Source organism: Diorhabda sublineata, chromosome 1, assembly GCF_026230105.1.
Source record: "Diorhabda sublineata isolate icDioSubl1.1 chromosome 1, icDioSubl1.1, whole genome shotgun sequence".
NCBI lineage: Eukaryota > Metazoa > Arthropoda > Insecta > Coleoptera > Chrysomelidae > Diorhabda > Diorhabda sublineata.
The window spans coordinates 2,672,293-2,696,430 of NC_079474.1; the positions used below are offsets into that span (position 1 = coordinate 2,672,293).

At 30.8% G+C, this 24,138-nt stretch overlaps 1 protein-coding gene across 4 annotated transcripts in view; it reads left to right on the forward strand.

Annotated features, from left to right (window-relative positions):
* Positions 1–24,138, forward strand: part of LOC130442063 (SH3 and multiple ankyrin repeat domains protein 2) — a 194,564-nt gene that overhangs the window by 107,201 nt on the left and 63,225 nt on the right. For 3 of the 4 annotated variants that reach the window (XM_056776091.1, XM_056776099.1, XM_056776082.1), the window contains exon 2: positions 15,368–15,440. The gene's annotated coding sequence lies outside the window, so the exon portion shown is untranslated. Of the gene's footprint in view, positions 1–10,815; positions 10,863–15,367; positions 15,441–24,138 lie in introns of those variants that run through there. The other variant, XM_056776108.1, reaches the window with a different exon arrangement.

A 24,138-nucleotide genomic window follows, 5' to 3' on the forward strand; every position in this document is an offset into this window, starting at 1 on the left:
TAACGAATGTGTGAGCTGGTGGATTGTATTGATGAAACAACACTTTCTTCTCGGCAGTTTTTGCTTGATTGATGGTTTTTTCCTTTTTGAAGGGAATCAATGAAAATTATCCCACGCGCATCCCAAAAAACCGACGCCATGACCTTGTCTGCAGATGTAATGGTCTTTGCCCTTCTTTGGAGCCGGTTCTCCCTTTTTAGTCCATTGTTTTGATTGTTCTTTTTGTACCATTGTGAGCAAACTCTGCACCCATCTTGCACAGAGCTTTCTCATGTCCAAATTTTCAGTTAATATGCACTTTTTGAAATGTCTACCAGCTCGTGCACTTTCACTCGACGATCTTCCAGTACCACTTCACTTGGTCGACCACTGTGTTGCTGGTTCCCGCAGATCGTACGAAGGAACATTCTAACCCAGAGTAGAATCTAGTTCAGCTTTTTTATTGGTTGGTCTAAAGCCTTTCAAATAAAAGTAAACAACGTGGCATCTTCAAACTTGAAACATATGCTGTAGACTTTTTAATACAGCGGTTTTTTTCGAGCAACTACCCCCATCTCTAGGTCAGGACAGGTATTTCTGCCACCGTTCTCGTACAAAAGAGTAAAATTGTTTCGAAGGAATCAACTAATTCGACTCAATAATAATAATAATAATAATGTTATTCATATACGAGGGTTCTATAAATACTACGGGTAACATAACAACGCAGCAGGACCCATTTTGTTTTTGTAAAGTAAACCGTAATAACCGTGGAAAAAATTAGTATTACTTAAATAAAAGTTATGAACCATTTATGAATTAATGTATCATGCGTGGTCGTACTAATTAATCGTATTCAAAACGTAGTGAAACACATAAATCGATAGTAATGAATAAAATGATAATTCGATATAGAATGACGCATTGATTTAAATAAGGAAATGAGCTTAAGCTGTCAGGTAGTATACACATAGTTATCTCATAATATATGATTTATGAAGACGCTGACGTACGGATTTTCTTGTAATTGTATACGTGTAGGTTTTTATCCAGAGTTAATTTTATTCAATTATATTTATGAATATTAGAAAACCTACGTGCTACCGTATTGACTAACAATGCTGACATTGATAGGGAGTTGCAGGATTTTGAATTCGAAAGGGAAAGTTGGCAGTATTAACAATAAACGGTGTGGTTTTAGCAACAATGATAATAGCCCGACGAAGATCGTTACAACCGAAGAAAGACACGGAATGAAAGTTTATTTTCCACTTAGCATCACCTCGAAGAGTTAGTGTGAAGCCTCGTGGTCAAAAAACCCTTCTATCTCTCGTCATATGGCTAACAGCTATCCAGCTACTATCTCATATCCTTCTTTTGAGTCAAAATTTGTCTCTACTTTACAATAAATAACGTAATTTTAGTAATAAAGAAAAAGAGTTTGACGAAGATCGTTACAACCGAAGAAAGACACGGAATGAAAGTTTATTTTCCACTTAGCATCACCTCGAAGAGTTAGTGTGAAGCCCCGTGGTCAAAAACCCTTCTATCTCTCGTCATATGGCTAACAGCTATCCAGCTACTATCTCATATCCTTCTTTTGAGTCAAAATTTGTCTCTACTTTACAATAAACAACGTAATTTTAGTAATAAAGAAAAAGAGTTTGACGAAGATCGTTATAATCGAAGAATGACACGGAATGAAAGTTTATTTTCCACTTAGCATCACCTCGAAGAGTTAGTGTGAAGCCTCGTGGTCAAAAAACCCTTCTATCTCTCGTCATATGGCTAACAGCTATCCAGCTACTATCTCATATCCTTCTTTTGAGTCAAAATTTGTCTCTACTTTACAATAAACAACGTAATTTTAGTAATAAAGAAAAAGAGTTTGACGAAGATCGTTATAATCGAAGAAAGACACGGAATGAAAGTTTATTTTCCACTTAGCATCACCTCGAAGAGTTAGTGTGAAGCCTCGTGGTCAAAAAACCCTTCTATCTCTCGTCATATGGCTAACAGCTATCCAGCTACTATCTCTTATCCTTCTTTTGAGTCAAAATTTGTCTCTACTTTACAATAAACAACGTAATTTTAGTAATAAAGAAAAAGAGTTTGACGAAGATCGTTATAATCGAAGAAAGACACGGAATGAAAGTTTATTTTCCACTTAGCATCACCTCGAAGAGTTAGTGTGAAGCCTCGTGGTCAAAAAACCCTTCTATCTCTCGTCATATGGCTAACAGCTATCCAGCTACTATCTCATATCCTTCTTTTGAGTCAAAATTTGTCTCTACTTTACAATAAACAACGTAATTTTAGTAATAAAGAAAAAGAGTTTGACGAAGATCGTTATAATCGAAGAAAGACACGGAATGAAAGTTTATTTTCCACTTAGCATCACCTCGAAGAGTTAGTGTGAAGCCTCGTGGTCAAAAACCCTTCTATCTCTCGTCATATGGCTAACAGCTATCCAGCTACTATCTCATATCCTTCTTTTGAGTCAAAATTTGTCTCTACTTTACAATAAACAACGTAATTTTAGTAATAAAGAAAAAGAGTTTGACGAAGATCGTTACAACCGAAGAAAGACACGGAATGAAAGTTTATTTTCCACTTAGCATCACCTCGAAGAGTTAGTGTGAAGCCTCGTGGTCAAAAAACCCTTCTATCTCTCGTCATATGGCTAACAGCTATCCAGCTACTATCTCTTATCCTTCTTTTGAGTCAAAATTTGTCTCTACTTTACAATAAACAACGTAATTTTAGTAATAAAGAAAAAGAGTTTGACGAAGATCGTTACAACCGAAGAAAGACACGGAATGAAAGTTTATTTTCCACTTAGCATCACCTCGAAGAGTTAGTGTGAAGCCTCGTGGTCAAAAAACCTTCTATTAGCTCTAGCTATCCATCTTCTATAAAGCAGACCTTTTTATCTAAAATAAAACAAGATTTACAAAGAATACCAATGACTCAAAGAAAAAGAAATTGATGAAACACAGTCAAATCAAAAATAACATATAACAGTTTTATATTTTTCATCTTTTGTATTTTGTTTTTCTATCTTTTACTTCTTAGTCTTGGTCTTTGTCATCTAGTATCGTCGCGTCCATTATCCATCTTAAAGTCGATGTCTATGGGTGGGTTTGTGATTTGTATTTGTGATATCGTTTTTAGTTAGGTTAGGTTAGGTTAGTTGTTTTTCTAGAAAGACAGTCGGCAATAATCATTGCTCGTCAAGATATGCAAGTTTTTCTGAAACCTGGTGAACTTGATTACCGGCCAGCGGGAAAAAACCTGATAAATACCTTTCAATCCAAATTACAAACGACCCAACCAACCTGTCTCGCTCTGTCTTTTCGATATCAGGGTAATATGTAAATAGATCCACCTCCCACGAATAATGTACCCGGGGAGAGTACGATTTGGCTTAATTTGACCAAAATGAGGAATGAAATTTTTCGATATCTCGCTTCGTTTTCGAGATATCGATACTTAAAATTTGATAATCAAACGTTAGTTCAAAATTCGCTTTATTTGAACAGATGGCGTTCAATACTTCGTTTCAAATGAATATTTTATCACTTAAAATTCAATATGAATCTTGTAATTTAATAAACAAAATATTTTTTATATTATTTACCCTGATAATGCAAAATTATATTGAAAAAAACAGATTTTTATAACAACTTAACATACGATAAATACATTAATAACTTGATGTTTTTCATCAAGAATTGTCGGATGTTTTTCATTATTTATGAAATAAATAAAAATATTTAATGATAATTTGAAGATTTAATTAGTAAGTAAACAAAAAGAATAAGGAAAATGACTGTGAAGCCCCCCATAAGAAAAAAAAATAATAAAATAAAACTAAAATAATCCTCACGCGAAGAAAAGTTTTTTAGACAATTTTGGCTGTAAAAAATTCACGATTTTTGAACTTTTTACATTCAAAGTGCACCACGAGAAGGTTAGGTTAGGTTAGGTTATGTTATATACAAATATTAAATAAAAATAAATTGTTCCAACTTCAAGTATCGATATCTCGAAAGCGAAGCGAGATATCGAAAAATTTTATTCTTCATTTTCGAATTATTTTGGGTCGATTTACAAATTGGCGCCACAGAAATCGTACTCGTGCCATGTCCCCAGCAGCTTGTAAAGGTACAAAAAAAAAAAGTTAAAAACGAAACACACCCGACTTCAGTCGAACAGCACCAAAAACCGTACTTTGTTTGTACAATATTTCGCTTCAAAAATTGAGTGAAAATCAAAATGAATCTCAAATGAATGTTTGAAAAATTTGGCGTTGAAATTTCGTTCGAAAATCATTATGTTATAGGACATTCGCCACAATTTTCCAGTACAAGCAAAAATCAGAGTAAAAAACTCAAATTTCGATTATGTGTTGATGGTTGCATCTCGATTTTGTAAGTTTGGGACTGCGTGCTTACGTAATTTTCCCATTAAATCTATATGCAAAGTTTAAATTGAATGAAATAGTAATAGTAAAGTGGTTAATAGTAAAAAAATATTTGAATCACCTTCTATTTGTTATAGTTAGTTCATTTGTAATAATGATAGTTATCAATTCTGTATCAATTACTAGTTTTTTTTATTCTGACAAGTAGATACCATTAATCCGCGGTACTTTCTCTCACTTAAATAAGATAAGTACTTTTTATCTAACGACTCCTATCTTAATTATAATATGTAATGTCTTTATGTAACTCGTAACACCAATAAACGATATTCAAATTATATATATATATATATATATATATATATATATATATATATATATATATATATATATATATATATATATATGTATGTATGTATATAAAAAAAGAGCGCGTTGTTTATTTCATCATACCAATATACCTTCACTAGAACCTGGTTTTTTCTACGGTTGGTAACACTACGATGTACGAGGACAGTCCCAAAAATACTTGGTCCAACAAGATAGATGTCGAGTGAATAGCTACAGGCGTCTTCATGGGACATCCTGTATCGCTCATGCCCCGTATATGTATGTCGTATGTAAAAATTTTCTACACAAGCGGTTGATACGTTCAAATCAGAACGGTTTACTCAAACGTATGCAAAAGTATTGATTTTAATGGAGAATATTTCGAAAAACAAATCAAAATTTAGTAGCAGCCCTCGTATAACAACAATGTCGTTTTTCTACTTGGGGAGACATAATAATGTTGTTTCAGCTGAATAATGGTTAATATTAAACACGAGTTTAGTGGATAGATACCTTCCGGTCCGCATTTTCGACATCGGACATAACCGTCCGTCGTCCGATTTCGAATCGGACCGTAGAAAAACGCCTTAAGGCTTTCTTTTTGTATAATTATTTAATCAACAAAAGGAACATTGAAAATCGACATTATTTTTATAATTATTAATAAAACAATTAAATTTTTCTATTTTCGGGTAAATTGAATTCTTCTTTATTAAGTTTCTCTCTACACAAACCACCCTCGTAATTTTAAAACCTTGTAAAATAATCGTTATTTTTCTATTGAAAAGTAACCCGTTCATCAAATCAAATCGAGTCGCGCACTTTCATTGTTTTAGAAAGAAATTATTTTTTTTTTTTTCTGATTTCAGAAAATAGCTTCAAAACATAACAAATTTTCGTGCAAAAAAGTATTTTCTTAATTAATCTACTTAATTATGCTGTAACACGAAACATTTTTTGGCTTTTTACCTTGATAAGGTCTTTATCGATTACGAAAAGGCTTTCGATCGAGTACATCACGACAAGTTAATAAATATATTAAGGAAATGACATGGATTTTACCATTAATCGCTTAGAGGCTTATAAAATGTGTCCTTAACAAATCAAATGCGGTTCGTGACTTGGTGGATAACATTAAATGCAGGAAAATAGCTTATTTAGGACACGTGATGGGTGAAGTTGAAGGTCGTAGAGGAATTGGAGGGAAACAAGCCTCTTGGTATGAAGAATATTAGAGAATGGTCCAACGTCAGCTAAGAAGAAGAAGAAGAAGGTTCGCCATGAATTAGTTCCAGAGGGTCAAATTGTTAATACTTGACCATTTGGAACTATTGGATTCATGGGCAGATAATTTTTCATCAAGATTTCGAAACTCGAACGCTCCTTCTGGAAAGATGGTCTGGAAATAAATCTTAGTCAAATTTGACTTCTTTTTTTTTGCTTCCAATCCTAGATCCGTTACTGTTTCAATTCCTAACAGACAGAACAAAACATCCCCATGTTTTTTCGAATATAGCGTTTTATGGTATTTCTATAGAGTTTTTTGTTCGGATTCTAAAAGATGACGCCTCTTCACTTAATTGCTGACGTGTTTCGGGAAGCGTTCGTAGTGCAACAAAAAAAAAAGAAGAAAAATGTTGAAAATATTTCAAATGGAATGATCTTTTGTTCTTTTTGAAAAACTATTATAAATAACGAGACATGAGCTTTAACACGATGTTAACGATTATATAGAAACCATAGATGAAACCCATTGTTGAGAATATACATCGACAAAGTTGTATTTCTTTTTTAAGAAACAAAATACGAGGGAGAATCTGCATTTTGGGGCGTTATAGAAAATTGAATCAGAATTAGAAAAATAAAATTTTGATTTCAGACTAGTACTGATAGTTATGTACATAAAAACAATTTTACATTCAAAAGTTTCGATATTAAAGTATCTTGGCAATAATAATTTTCCAACTTTGCGAGGTTTCAGGACCTCTTCACCTCCTTGGTCACAATTCTTAATTCTCCTAACCAAATCAAAAGTTTCTTCGTCTGTGAATGAATCCTTTGTAAACGGACAATAGTTAACTAGATTTAAAGGTTTTCCTGTCTTGTTCAACTATTGAATCCTCAGTTAATCCTTCCTCCAGGTTTTAGATAGAAAATTTGCATTTTCTCATATCTGATCCTGATATAAACACTCACATTCTAGAATGAACCAGTCTAAACCAATTTTGCCTACGTTAAGTCGACAAGCAGATCAAAAACAATGGATGAAAATAAAATTATATGAAAATAAAAATTATAATGTTTAAATTTGGCCGGTAACATATATACAGGGTGTCCCACGACGAGTTAACACTATCAGAAGTTCTACCCCAAATCGTCTGTAACTTTGAATGGAACACCCTGTATATTAATACATTTTTGAAATCTTGGTAAAATTTAAGTACAGTATTGTCTGAAAACTTTTTTCGAAAAATGCTTACTTTTTGAGTTATTAATTTTTTTGTAAAAAATTTGACAGTTGCACACCCTTACAAATTATTTTTTTACGAAGATACCCTTAAAGATATGAAGATGGTTTCTGTTCGGTTACTTTTAGCAAGGTCAGAGGTATTTGAATGTATATTGAAAAATTTTTTATTTTATACAGGGTGCGTATAAAAAGTGATGAAAGTTCAACTTTATAAATATCAAATTTCTCCATTTTTTTTAAATAGAACCACCCGGTTTTTCCTATTTTAATGCATTCAGGGGTGAAAATAAGGCAAATTTGTGTATACTTTCCTATACCTAAACCTTACCGTTATCCAAATATTAAATGTTTTCTGTAAATTTTTAGAGATGCAGGTGTGGTTACGAAGATTATGTAAATTTGCTTTTAATACATGTGACAAAGCCGTTACAAGAACACGTACTTTATTTGCTGATATTTACATTACCCCTGAATGCATTAAAATAGAAAAAACCGGGTGGTTCTATTTAAAAAATTAAATTTAATATTTTTAAAGTTAAACTTTGAACACTTTTTATATACACCCTGTATAAAATGGAAAATTTTTCAACATACATTGAAATACGTATGACCTTGCTAAAAGCAACCGAACAGAAACCAATTTCATATCTTTAAGGGTGTCTTAATAAAAAAACAATTTATAAGGGTGAAATTTTTTACAAAAAAAATTAATAACTCAAAAAGTATGCGTTTTACGAAAGAAGTTTTTAGACCGAAGTATATTAAAATTTCACCTAGATTTCAAAAATGTGTTAATATACAGGATGTTTCATACAAAATAACAAAGTTACAGTCGACTTTCGGTCGAAAATTCAAACGTCATATATACAGATAGCTTTAACTCGTCGTGGGACACCCTGTATAGTATTTATTTTGCTATATCTTCAACATTCTCAAGCCTGTGTTTATTACGAACTAGAATAATGACAAAAAACGTACAGTTTTCACTAAAACATTGGAATCGAATGTGGAATAGCCTATTGACCGCGCCAGTTTCACTCTAAATCAATGATATACTAGCGTAATAAGAGTATAGATGAAAAAATAAAGGAAAAGGCCATGTACTTTTACAAAAGAAGATACTTAATTCGAAATAAATTATTCGCATTATTAATTCAAGGATAAACTGTTTGTATCATCATGCATTTGATTCAGTATTATTGAAAAAATCGTTTGGTCCCATGCTGCGGCCATTTTGCATGATCGAAATAATCCAAAGACTGTTCATCCGTGTATTAATTAACGAATAGTATAAACGTCGGAATGCGAATCATATTTTTCGACATACCTTCGTACTTGAATGTAAATAAGCAAGTTCAAGGTGAGAATGTGGGGAGGAAATAAAAACACCTGTTTTGCTAGACCAACCCGAACATAAATTTCAATCAAGACAGTTTTGTTTGATCGCCGCCATAAACTCCCTTATCAATAGAGGAAGATTTTATGGTGTGCAGTAAAATACTGGCAGGTATTCTGGTGTAAAAACTCTATAAAACCGAGGTGGTTTGTAACAAAAAATTTTTATAACTGAGAACGTATACAGATCGGTTTATGGTGATTGAAAAATAATTGTGTACGTTTAATATCGACGTAAAGAAAATGGGAATGTTTAAACTCTTTTTGATCAATAATTACTTTATCCTGTAACGAAATTTTTAACTAGAAATAAAAATTTAGGTTATAAACTAACTTATCCGATACAGATGCACGTGCAAAATGAAGAGTTTGACCTATTTTCTACGTTACATAATAATGCGGATACGTCGAAAACCCCGCTTCGGATTTCGAACCACTGGAGAAGTTCGACGACCTCGATAACTCGACTTTACCAGCTGAAATTCCAGCAGCATCCCCCGTTCAATAGGGAAAATTAAGCGTCGTATGAACTAAAAATTCCTGTTTGAACTAGAAGGCGATGAACTGCATAGGAAATTAGTAAAAAATATTATTGCTACGTGCCCCGTAATATTTACGTACGAGGGTTGCTACACAAGTTTAGAGATTTTCAAAATATTCTCCATTAAGATCAATACACTTTTAAATGCCACCAATTGTCGAATCGTGTCATTTGAACTTCTTCAGGTGTATAAACATGTTACAAGTATCTGTTAACAATTCAAATACCACTCGTCCGACAATACATTCCGAGTACGTTCAACATTATGTCAAATGTCAAACTTTATGATGGAAAATGTCAGATTTGACATATTCAAATCAGCGTTGCCATATATTAATTGCGTTCTTTTTAATGTATCGATTCAAATCTTGCGGGAAACCATAGATTAATTAATTAATTAATTAAGAATAAAGTATTACGAGTTCCTCAAACTGAAAAATTATTTTTTTATATTATCAAAAACAAGTAAAAAATACATTTTGAGCTGAAAAATTATGCTTGACCGGCAAATATATCGCACATCGGTCTGTTACACGATGGACAAAGGGACTTGGACTTCCTATCAGTTCCCCGCTTATTTATTGGACCCCCTCGAGCATTAGAAGCAAAAAAGGCGCTGTGCCAATGACGCATTTTCCCAATTTTGCTCTATATCCTCCTCAGTTTGACCATCGGAACGGACTCAACTTAATATTCTGATTCTGATTAAGATTCTGAATCAGTCCCATCAATGGCTCCGCCAGTTTCTTCATTTCGTAAAGAGTCGGCGATTGAATGTGACCGTAAATTGTATGCCATCTATAGTAAATCTTATTTTTTGATAATAAAACTACTTGAGGAACAAACTAAAAAAAATTATCGGCTCGTAAACGTATACTTACGTTTTAAATCGCACTCTAGCGATGAAAACAAACACTGTGGTCACATTCTGTGCACAAACGTATGTGCACATTAAGAGTTACAGACACACTGATGCCATGATGGTTTACAAAAACCGTTAGAGTTCATTGTACTACCTTCAGACAACAAAAGATGGCAACACATGTTTTGATTAGAAATTCATTTTTCAAATTACATCAATTCGAAAACTGCCTGGGGTCATTTTGACATAGTGCGACCATTCCGGGTTAAAAGTGTTGGTTCCTTCGTCTATGGGATAGCAGGACCAATGAGCTTCGTTAGGTAACATATAAAGGGCTTTTCAAAATTAACTGTACCTCTCTATGTACTGGTATAAACCAGTATAGTGATGCATTCTGGTTTTTACAAACAATATTTCCAAATATCACACAAGAAAAGGTGCTTGGAAGCCATTAAAAAAAGTTTTCAGGAAATAAAAAATCAAGAAAAGTCAACAATATGTCTTTAAAGTTTCATTTCCTGCATTAACATTTGAATTTTTTCCCTTATAACTTGAAATAGAAGCGGTGGAGAGGGAAAGCGTTAATATCAAGATTTAAACAACGTCTGTGAGGATTTTGGTGCACGTAAAGTAATATATTTAAATAGGTCCCCATAGAAAATGTTCTGCGCCAAATTTTCCATTAATCCATGCAATTACTTGATGAAGATGCCGTTACCAAGTAGCGAATTCCACCAGGATCGCTGATATATGGGACTCCCTTAGTCTACACACTAAACCGCCATCTTCTGTCTTTCCCATCTAACCAGGAACGATGGTGATATTTCTTCTAGTTGAGGTCCTTTATCAGTCGTCCTTCGTAAGTATTATTCTAGCACGTTTGATGGTCGTCGGTGTCTTGCCTTTGTGCTAACGCCATCGCTTTGAAGTATTTCTATATCCTCGGTGCCAAATTTTCGTTTTTCCCACCATGTTTACTCAAGGATTCTTTCCTTTAGACCTTCTTTCGTATATGTGACCAGAAAGACCAAATCTTCGTTTTTCCGATTCTGTATATGAGATCAGAAAGACATCTTCGTGTCTAAGGTTACCTCCAAATGCTTGGATTCCTCTGTATACGTTTCCTGATGAGAAACGTCAATTCAATTTTTTCCACGGTGAGTTGGAGTCCTTGATCTGTCATCCATCACGAATAAATAGAATGAATATGAAAACAACGTTGCCAAATGTACACCTTTCATTATTTCGCGCTTTAAATAATTTGACGTGTTAGTTTAAAGGTTATGTTTACATTTATTTCTTCGAATTTGACGTGGGATTCGTAAATTTTGTTGTTAACACCTCGTATAATAAACATTTAAAATTCTTGCATGTCAGAATTATACGCACGCATAGTTTAAGGTGATACGAGACCGCCCTAGGGCAACATTATTTATTCAAATAAGTTATTGATGTAATGAACTCAGTAACAATAGAAGTTAACTGTTCGGTTTGAGATAACAGTCAAGTTGTTGTGGAATGCGATTTCGTTTGAATATAGAATGTATTTTATTTTTTCAGTTGATAAAAATTTCGAAAATTTCCTATTCACGCACTATTCACTATTCGAGCGCTTAATCTGTGCCAAAAAAAATTTGTTTTCCGTCGTAAATAAGTAACGACATCTTTTGGTGAAATTAGAAATCATGTACCGCCATCTTTTTGTTCCGTGTGGTGTCATCTATTAATTAAATATTAAAGTTTCGAATTCAGATTGAAATATTTCGAAATTTTTTCATTTAAAATTAGTAAAAAGTTGAATAAAGTGTTTTAAAAATTGTTAGAAAAAAAAACGACATCCCTTGATGAACTTTTTGTTAATTATTTTCCGTAAACGGATCTAGCGGCATGTTTGCGAAGTTGCTAATGGATTTTGCATTTGCGATTTTATTTTTAATATTCACACATTAACGTTAAAATTGCACGTGGCCGCCCGACAACAATCAACTTATTGTGCGTCTTAATACAAATAAAACGAAATGTAAAAAAAAAATTAAGAAAATCGAATATTTAACGCGCGCGTTTGTGACGTACATTCTACAGGGTGATGTTCCAATATACGACCGTTTTAAAAACCAACTTATCTTGATTCAAATAATCGATTTATTAAAACATCGATTTTTCTGAGCTACATGAAATAACCGATGCTCGTCCTAGAGGGAGTTAGTTGCATCTGGGATACGCCAAAGTGCTCTGCATGATCTTTCCATGATCTACATTCTAATTCGAGCGTGATTTAAATAGACCAAAGCGTAATACACGATGGGTTAGGTCGCGAGTAAATTGGACGATTAGATTTAAACGTGTAGATTTAAAAATTTTTGAAACAACCCGCCTAGTCTCGTTATCTATTCAATTTTGTCCAATAAAACGTTATTGTTTGCAAATATTCCACCAAAGATTAATGATATTCCTATTATTGTATAAATTTTGAATATATGGGATTGAATTTTTGTAATATAACCTCTCAAACATGGAATTTTGAGGAAATAACTTTCGTTTAACGTGTATATTTTTATTATGACAGTTGCGGTACAAAATTTGGAAAAAAATTCAACAAACTGTATTATATAATACATAATTCACGTCTCTATTTTTGTTTTTATTATTTTGAAAACGTTTTTGCTTCAAGTTACTTTCGCGGTGCTTTCAGAATCTCGTTATCAACCTAATTTTTCAGTGTCACATTTCCTACACGAATTTCGAAAACAGAAAAAAAAATATCCGGTAAATTCAGTTATAATTCTCCCTATATGCCAAGCCGCCGGCATCTGGAAACATTTTCTGGATATAGTGCTATTGATCAGCCGGCGTCTGACACGTCGCTAGGCAACCAGCGCGACTCTACACTCTATTTTTTAGCCGTCCTTGTCTCCGGCCCGTGGCGACGCCATAACTCCCTCTTCTTCTACTTTTATCTCTCGCTTCGTTCAATGTGTGGTATCAAATTTGATTTCTTATTGCTATAACGGAGAATGGAATTTCTCTTTTTACCGATTCAAGATCCCATTTCGATTTCCCCAATTATTTTGTCATAATTTGTTGAAGACAAGAAAACTACCAACACGGGAAATCTTGCTGTAACATAAAGCTAAACAGCATACTATAGTACTTAAGAAAATTATCCCAAAATGAACGATTTCCTATTACATTTTATCCACAGAATCAACGATACGTTTAAATGGATCACCCTGTATTGATTTTGCAAGAATCACGAAGATTTACGCCCCACCGGACGAAATCACAGGTTGTCTAGGACGCGGCGCGTCGGCAACAGAGCCCGTTTTCAAGAATCTCCACTACGTCTTCCACACTGTTGAACGATTTGGTAGTGACGAGTTCGGAAAATGTTGTTGAAATTACGTTCGGACGATGATACGAAATAAGCAAAAAAAATCTTCCTTGAAGCGTGGACTTTAACTAATTTTAAACCAAAAATTTGGTGAATAATAAATAGGAATTGTTGGTATATTTGAATCGATTTTTTTTCAAGCAAATTTGCTCTTCTAAGATACAATTTCTGTTATATAACTATTAAGTAAATTAACTCGAAATCAATCGGTTTAATTTGGCAAAAGAATTCGAGCGTGACGTGGTAATGAGTAATAGAAACCATTATAAATATTTACAGTTTATGAAAATCGCAAATAAAATGAATTCAAATAATTCAACCTCAATAAATTCAAGTAAAACTTCGAGTCAACACTTTTTTCTATACATGGAGGGTATACAATATTCAAAAATTACCTCCAAAAAAAAAAGAAACTTCCGTTTATCAAAAAAATATTCAAATACTCGATGACTTAATATTTGAAAGAACCCTGTATAACCTAAATCATCAAAATATAATAATATTAAACATAATTAAACTTCCGATGACACCTGTTGACTTTGTTTTATTAAAACTTTTTTTACTATCTCTTAGGAAAATCAAATTATTGAATATACAAATGCAGTTATTTACTCACCCTGTAGATACACGGCAATATTGTCATTGATACAGATTTCACTTTGTTGCGAAATAGGTTATGTCAATGACCAAGAACTTCATACCATGTTGAATAAATAAGATTTAATTTTTTAAAATGACGTTGAACATATGTGCAGCAGCAGATTTTCGTTACGAAGTGGGATAATAATGTAATTAACAAGTTACATGATAATAAGTTTAAACAGAAGTCTGTTTTTTTTCAGATGAAAAAAAAACGTCTGGCAATAAATGTCTTGTGTACCTACTTTGTATCCAAGTTATAATATTAAAAATATGCAATAAACATGTCCCTAAATGATGTAATCATACAAAATTTTGAATAAATACTTTTACAACAACCACGTTCGAAAAAGAAATTTTCTCAAACTTTCCAATTTCACGCGCCCATTTTGTATTGTTCTAAACTTTTTTATATAAGCAGTGACAATGTAAGATTCGATTAAATACATAAGGTCACACCTAAGTACTGTTACATTTATCTATTTAAAACAGTTATTATAATATACAAATCTAGTGCAGTATAAACAATCAAACAAGATTCGGTCGAATGATCTAACCTCAAAAGAAACCATAAAACATATTAAAATTATAACAATTTAAAGACTTACCGGCTATTGAGTACGATACCGTCGTTTCAACTAATCACTGAAATTAGTTTTTTTTCATACACAATTGAAAATTCCATTTAATTAAAAGTTTTTTGATAAAAATATTACGAAAATAACAAACACCCACTACCACGCTCTAATTAATTTGTCTGATCTGTAATCATCAATACTCAAACTTCATACTCATTGCCTACTCGATTCACGGAATGAGAAAAAGAAGAAGACAAATGGACATAAGAATAATTAAAAATCTTTTTTTGTACTATATTTAAAAAATGTGAACCAATAATGTGGAATTAGTACATTCATATTATTCAATATATTTTTATTTATTCTAAAGAATCCTTTTGAATTCGGTTATTTATAGGCAATAATTTTACCGATCAGTAGCGTAGTTAAAAGAAGTAGAAAAAATAATTAATTCAATACGTAATAAATAAAACAACATATTTACCTAAATATAATGAGAAATAATTATTGCAAATTATACATTGTTTTAATGAATTTTAAAATGTTTCTTGCAATATATCATATGTGGGAAATTTCGTAATTTACTGCAGGGGAAGTTAAAAAATATTTATTTTACATACATTGCGTGTAAATGTATTTATTTCGGAATTAATGTTTTCTGGAAAAACTATTAAACAAAGCAAATAAAATATAAAGTTAAATGAATTCCTTCTCATTTTTGATTAAACTGTTAAACACAATTCCTTTTTTTTTCAGTTAATTGAAGAATTCAAACGTCCTCATGAATGTCACCTGAAGAAATATTGCAAATTCTTCTTGAAGCTCAATAGTAAGTGTCTGTAAATCAATTTGAAACGAACATTTTTACAGTGGTGTAGCACATTAAAATTTATATAATTAAAAACAAAGCAGATGTCCTTTTTCTGTCCCAAGCAAAAAGTATGGTGCTACGCCAATGAATCTTGTTTTGATATTACTTACAATCTATGTTTTCTCAAAAATAATAATAATAATAGCAGCATATTTTCTGCATAAAAAATTCAAAATCAATTGAATGTATCTTTTTATTATTATTGTAGATTATAGAAAACGTGTTTCAAGAAATATAAATAAGTTTAGTTATGACATTCCAAGTACAAATTTACAGGCGTACCACCATCGCAAACATAAAAAAAAATATTCGACTTGGTATTCTTCTTATCGCCATGAAGAATGTATGTTGTACCTACCCCCCACACTGTATACCTATATCATATAGCTACCTCCGAGATATGATTTGACACTTGGAAATATTTACTGTGACCCCTCCCTCTACCCCGTTGGCGGTCAATGCCTGTCTGTTCGTGAGAGACCGCAGTGCACGATGTGCATTGTTTGTTGCCATAGACACACAATAAAAATTAATAGAAAAAGATAAACGCCAAATAATTATATATACGTTGTATATTAATCAAATTAGAATTACCAGTGACATTATGTAATTACATTACCATAACCATTATGACAAGTGGGAAACGGAAGTCGATTAAAAATTATATAACTAACAATGCCATCTATGTAGCGTGATAGTTAATTACCGTACTTTGTTGTACGTCAAACAGTAGACATCTTTATTCCATTATTTTTAGGTTATTCATGAAAACAGTGCTGCGGATAATTAGTTTTTATAGGGAAGTTGAGTTATTAGCTATTTAAACTTTTATTAAGACGATTATTTTCGTTTTGTAATTTAGCGAAAGTATTAAATTTATAATCGCGGTTGGGCAACACTGTAAAAAGCTTATGTTTACCGTTTATGTAGGATGAACATTTATTTAAGTAGGCGAAAAATATTAAAAAGCTTTTTTATTGTGACATGTAGATCCAGATTTTAACGGATTTAGATATGCGATTTTATTCTCTTAATGATTTTTATGCAAAGCGGCTTCTTTTCGTCATAGGCGGACGTATTATTAGATTGTCGTTTTATAGAGGTAAGTTTACCACTTGTAAATAATATTCAATTTTATAATAATAATAATCAGCAGTAAAAAAATAGATGTTGTCATTTAACAATATATAATAACAATCGATACTTTCACTGTTTATAATTGTCAATTAAATTTTCCACAAAAATCGAGGTTATGTCTTAGAGAATCTCATAAATTTTATAGTTGTTTTTTATTATCAACGTAAATGGTTTTAAAATTGTTGTTTTACGTAATATATTATCGTGTCATTTATATAATCATTTACTATTAATTTTATTTAACTTGCAAAATAATATTTAGGTGTCAAAAAGACTAAACAAATAACGAATGTACATGACTATAACTGAATTATTTTTCGCTAAATATACGTATACGAGGGGGAATAAAAAGTTAATGAAATAATATTTATAGTTTAGTTTGTTATACTTTGATTAAAATTATTTGAATATACAGACGTAAGTAAATTAAAAAAAAAATATTAAATTAGGATCAAAAATCGATATTTCCATAAATTTTTCTGTTATATACGTTATTTTTAGAACGTGCTATATTTTTTTTTTGTTTAATAACATCATTATTCATACTGTATTTTATTTTTTCAACGTAAATAGACAAATAACTCACGAGTAATTAGATATATAACAATATTGTTTACATAAAAAATTTGCACTTGTTGTAATATCCGGTTTAGTCAGTTTACAGGAATCCAGATTATCTACTAATTTATTTTTACACTAATTCGAGAATTAGGCGCCTGTTTTATCAGACAAGAACAATAATCTTGATGATAATAATAGTAATTTATAGGTAAGAAATGTTATTAATTTGATAAAGATAAACAATATACTGATAAGAATATTTCAAAACAGTGTTCCACTTACAATTACTGTTGCTTCTAGATACTTGAATGTCTTCTTCAAAATGAAATATTCCTTGATTTAGCCTATACTAACTGTAAGAGGTTAAATATTGTTGTAGTATTTGAGATTGCAATACCAATACATTGCGTTTAACCTCAAAATTTCATTGTTAATTTTCTGAGAATCTAATTTAATAGTTATATGACTTGTATATTTAATAACTTCGCTTTACTGTAAATTGACTTACGAACATTCATTTCTTGTATTAAATAATTGATGCTATCGATTTTCATTAATATAAATACGATTCTTATCGACTTTTTTTCGAATAGATCGATTCTTATAGACTTTGAATCATATAGAATTCGATTCCTATCGACTTCGATTCGTTTAGATCGATTCTTATCGATTTTGAATCATATAGTTTCGATTCTTTTCGACTTCGCTTCGAATAGATCAATTCTTATCGATTTTGAATCATATAGATTCGATTCTTTTCGACTTCGCTTCGTTTATATCGATTCTTATCGATTTTGATTCATATAGATTCGATTCTTATCTTCATCGCTTCGAATAGATCAATTCTTATCGATTTTGAATCATATAGATTCGAATCTTTTCGACTTCGCCTCGTTTAGATCGATTCTTATCGATTTTGAATCATATAGATTCGATTCTTTTCGACTTCGCTTCGTTTATATCGATTCTTATCGATTTTGATTCATATAGATTCGATTCTTATCTTCATCGCTTCGAATAGATCAATTCTTATCGATTTTGAATCATATAGATTCGAATCTTTTCGACTTCGCCTCGTTTAGATCGATTCTTATCGATTTTGAATCATATAGATTCGATTCTTATCTTCGTCGCTTCGAATAAATCATTTCTTATCGATTTTGAATCATATAGATTCGATTCTTTTCGACTTCGCTTCGTTTATATCGATTTTTATAGACTTTGAATCATATAGATTCGATTCTTATCCTCATCGCTTCGAATAGATCAATTCTTATCGATTTTGAATCATATATATTCGAATCTTTTCGACTTCGCTTCGTTTATATCGATTCTTATCGATTTTGAATCATATAGATTCGATTCTTTTCGACTTCGCTTCGTTTATATCGATTCTTATCGATTTTGAATCATATAGATTCGATTCTTTTCGACTTCGCTTCGTTTATATCGATTCTTATCGATTTTGAATCATATAGATTCGATTCTTTTCGACTTCGCTTCGTTTATATCGATTCTTATCGATTTTGAATCATATAGATTCGATTCTTTTCGACTTCGCTTCGTTTATATCGATTCTTATCGATTTTGAATCATATAGATTCGATTCTTTTCGACTTCGCTTCGTTTATATCGATTCTTATCGATTTTGAATCATATAGATTCGATTCTTTTCGACTTCGCTTCGTTTATATCGATTCTTATCGATTTTGAATCATATAGATTCGATTCTTATCTTCATCGCTTCGAATAGATCAATTCTTATCGATTTTGAATCATATAGATTCGATTCTTTTCGACTTCGCTTCGTTTATATCGATTCTTATCGATTTTGAATCATATATATTCGAATCTTTTCGACTTTGCTTCGTTTATATCGATTCTTATAGACTTTGAATCATATAAATTCGATTCTTATCGACTTCGCTTCGTTTATATCGATCCTTATAGACTTTGAATCATATAGATTCGATTCTTATATTCATCGCTTCGAATAGATAAATTCTTATCGATTTTGAATCATATATATTCGATTCTTATCGACTTTGCTTCGTTTATGTCGATTCTTATAGACTTTGAATCATATAGATTCGATTGTTAACTTCATCGCTTCGAATAGATCAATTCTTATCGATTTTGAATCATATAGATTCGATTCTTTTCGACTTCGCTTCGTTTATATCGATTCTGAATCATATAGATTCGATTCTTGTCGATTTTGATTCAATTGGCTTCAATTTAGTTATTTTGAATCATATAGATTCGATTCTTATAGACTTTGAATCATATATATTCGAATCTTTTCGACTTCGCCTCGTTTATATCGATTCTGAATCATATAGTTTCGATTCTTATCGATTTTGATTCAATTGGCTTCAATTTAGTTATTTTGAATAATATAGATTCGATTCTTATCGACTTTGCTTCGTTTATATCGATTCTTATAGACTTTGAATCATATATATTCGAATCTTTTCGACTTCGCCTCGTTTATATCACTTCTTATCGATTTTGAATCATATAGATTCGATTCTTATCGACTTTGCTTCGTTTATATCGATTCTTATAGACTTTGAATCATATAGATTCGATTGTTAACTTCATCGCTTCGAATAGATTAATTCTTATCGATTTTGAATCATATATTATCGAATCTTTTCGACTTCGCCTCGTTTATATCAATTCTTATCGATTTTGAATCATATATATTCGAATCTTTTCGACTTCGCCTCGTTTATATCGATTCTGAATCATATAGATTCGATTCTTATCGATTTTGATTCAAATGGCTTCAATTTAGTTATTTTGAATCATATAGATTCGATTCTTATCTTCATCGCTTCGAATAGATCAATTCTTATCGATTTTGAATTATATGGATTCGATTCTTATCGATTTCGCTTCGTTTAGATCGAAATATTCTTCGTGTGACGCTACTGATTTCACTCTAATCGCGTGGGCAGACATTCATAGTGTTTCAAGTAGCTGTAAGCAATATTGAATTTTCCATAAGACTCTAATAGATTCTAAATTTCCATCAAATTAATATCGATACATTTCTTAAGTTGTTATAAATAATTTTAAAGTAAATAACACAATAAAAGTTGTCGAAAATCATAATGAGATATATTTATTTTGTGGTAATTTTACGTATTTATGTTGTTAAAGTTCCCATATTATAAATAAATAAAATAATTTGTTTGCATATGTTTCGATGGTTTAGCTCCCTCTTCATTATTTGGGTCCTTTAAAATTTGTTTACAATCCCTCAATGAAGCCACAATTTTTTTTATTGTCTTTTATGGTATGTAATAAAAAACTAATCCATTATTAGAATTAAATCTCAATAAAAAAATTTAGATAACAAGAGAAAAATTCGCAGCAATCAAATGAAGCGCAAAAAAATGTAGAAGTAACACGCACAGTTTTTTTGTATTTCTGTCAAACAATGTAAAATATAATCCTCAACTATTAAATACTAAAATCGTACCAGAAACCAATAAAGATAAACAATATGGAAATCGCTCGATATGCTTGAAGCGCTCGCGCTCGTATTCTTTTCTTGGCTACAGCAAGAGACTTAATTTAGTCCGATTCTCCTAGATTTTGAATCATATAAATCGATTCTTATAGATTTAGTTCCAAATCGATTGGATTCACATAGATTCGATTCCTACAGTTTCGATTCTCCTAAATTTTAAATCATATAAAATCAATTTTCAAAGATTTTGATTCATATAAATCGATTCTTATAGATTTAGTTCCAAATTGATTCGATTCACATAGCTTCGATTCGTACAGTTTCGATTCTCCTAAATTTTGAATCATATAAAATCAATTTTCAAAGATTTTGATTCATTTAAATCGATTCTTATAGATTTAGTTCCAAATTGATTCGATTCACATAGCTTCGATTCGTACAGTTTCGATTCTCCTAAATTTTGAATCATATAAAATCAATTTTCAAAGATTTTGATTCATTTAAATCGATTCTTATAGATTTAGTTCCAAATTGATTCGATTCACATAGCTTCGATTCGTACAGTTTCGATTCTCCTAAATTTTGAATCATATAAAATCAATTTTCAAAGATTTTGATTCATTTAAATCGATTCTTATAGATTTAGTTCCAAATTGATTCGATTCACATAGCTTCGATTCGTACAGTTTCGATTCTCCTAAATTTTGAATCATATAAAATCAATTTTCAAAGATTTTGATTCATTTAAATCGATTCTTATAGATTTAGTTCCAAATTGATTCGATTCACGTAGATTCCATTCGTACAGTTTCGATTCTCCTTAATTTTGAATCATATAAAATCAATTTTCAAAGATTTTGATTCATATAAATCGATTCTTATAGATTTAGTTCCAAATTGATTCGATTCACGTAGATTCCATTCGTACAGTTTCGATTCTCCTAAATTTTGAATCACATAAAATCAATTTGCAAAGATTTTGATTCATTTAAATCGATTCTTATAGATTTAGTTCCAAATTGATTCGATTCACATAGCTTCGATTCGTACAGTTTCGATTCTCCTAAATTTTGAATCACATAAAATCAATTTTCAAAGATTTTGATTCATTTAAATCGATTCTTATAGATTTAGTTCCAAATTGATTCGATTCACATAGCTTCGATTCGTACAGTTTCGATTCTCCTAAATTTTGAATCATATAAAATCAATTTTCAAAGATTTTGATTCATTTAAATCGATTCTTATAGATTTAGTTCCAAATTGATTCGATTCACATAGCTTCGATTCGTACAGTTTCGATTCTCCTAAATTTTGAATCATATAAAATCAATTTTCAAAGATTTTGATTCATTTAAATCGATTCTTATAGATTTAGTTCCAAATTGATTCGATTCACATAGCTTCGATTCGTACAGTTTCGATTCTCCTAAATTTTGAATCATATAAAATCAATTTTCAAAGATTTTGATTCATATAAATCGATTCTTATAGATTTAGTTCCAAATTGATTCGATTCACATAGCTTCGATTCGTACAGTTTCGATTCTCCTAAATTTTGAATCATATAAAATCAATTTTCAAAGATTTTGATTCATTTAAATCGATTCTTATAGATTTAGTTCCAAATTGATTCGATTCACATAGCTTCGATTCGTACAGTTTCGATTCTCCTAAATTTTGAATCATATAAAATCAATTTTCAAAGATTTTGATTCATTTAAATCGATTCTTATAGATTTAGTTCCAAATTGATTCGATTCACGTAGATTCCATTCGTACAGTTTCGATTCTCCTAAATTTTGAATCATATAAAATCAATTTTCAAAGATTTTGATTCATTTAAATCGATTCTTATAGATTTAGTTCCAAATTGATTCGATTCACATAGCTTCGATTCGTACAGTTTCGATTCTCCTAAATTTTGAATCATATAAAATCAATTTTCAAAGATTTTGATTCATTTAAATCGATTCTTATAGATTTAGTTCCAAATTGATTCGATTCACGTAGATTCCATTCGTACAGTTTCGATTCTCCTTAATTTTGAATCATATAAAATCAATTTTCAAAGATTTTGATTCATTTAAATCGATTCTTATAGATTTAGTTCCAAATTGATTCGATTCACATAGCTTCGATTCGTACAGTTTCGATTCTCCTAAATTTTGAATCATATAAAAACAATTTTCAAAGATTTTGATTCATTTAAATCGATTCTTATAGATTTAGTTCCAAATTGATTCGATTCACATAGCTTCGATTCGTACAGTTTCGATTCTCCTAAATTTTGAATCACATAAAATCAATTTTCAAAGATTTTGATTCATTTAAATCGATTCTTATAGATTTAGTTCCAAATTGATTCGATTCACATAGCTTCGATTCGTACAGTTTCGATTCTCCTAAATTTTGAATCATATAAAATCAATTTTCAAAGATTTTGATTCATTTAAATCGATTCTTATAGATTTAGTTCCAAATTGATTCGATTCACGTAGATTCCATTCGTACAGTTTCGATTCTCCTAAATTTTGAATCATATAAAATCAATTTTCAAAGATTTTGATTCATTTAAATCGATTCTTATAGATTTAGTTCCAAATTGATTCGATTCACATAGCTTCGATTCGTACAGTTTCGATTCTCCTAAATTTTGAATCATATAAAATCAATTTTCAAAGATTTTGATTCATTTAAATCGATTCTTATAGATTTAGTTCCAAATTGATTCGATTCACGTAGATTCCATTCGTACAGTTTCGATTCTCCTTAATTTTGAATCATATAAAATCAATTTTCAAAGATTTTGATTCATTTAAATCGATTCTTATAGATTTAGTTCCAAATTGATTCGATTCACATAGCTTCGATTCGTACAGTTTCGATTCTCCTAAATTTTGAATCATATAAAATCAATTTTCAAAGATTTTGATTCATTTAAATCGATTCTTATAGATTTAGTTCCAAATTGATTCGATTCACATAGCTTCGATTCGTACAGTTTCGATTCTCCTAAATTTTGAATCACATAAAATCAATTTTCAAAGATTTTGATTCATTTAAATCGATTCTTATAGATTTAGTTCCAAATTGATTCGATTCACATAGCTTCGATTCGTACAGTTTCGATTCTCCTAAATTTTGAATCATATAAAATCAATTTTCAAAGATTTTGATTCATTTAAATCGATTCTTATAGATTTAGTTCCAAATTGATTCGATTCACGTAGCTTCGATTCGTACAGTTTCGATTCTCCTAAATTTTGAATCATATAAAATCAATTTTCAAAGATTTTGATTCATTTAAATCGATTCTTATAGATTTAGTTCCAAATTGATTCGATTCACATAGCTTCGATTCGTACAGTTTCGATTCTCCTAAATTTTGAATCATATAAAATCAATTTTTAAAGATTTTGATTCATTTAAATCGATTCTTATAGATTTAGTTCCAAATTGATTCGATTCACGTAG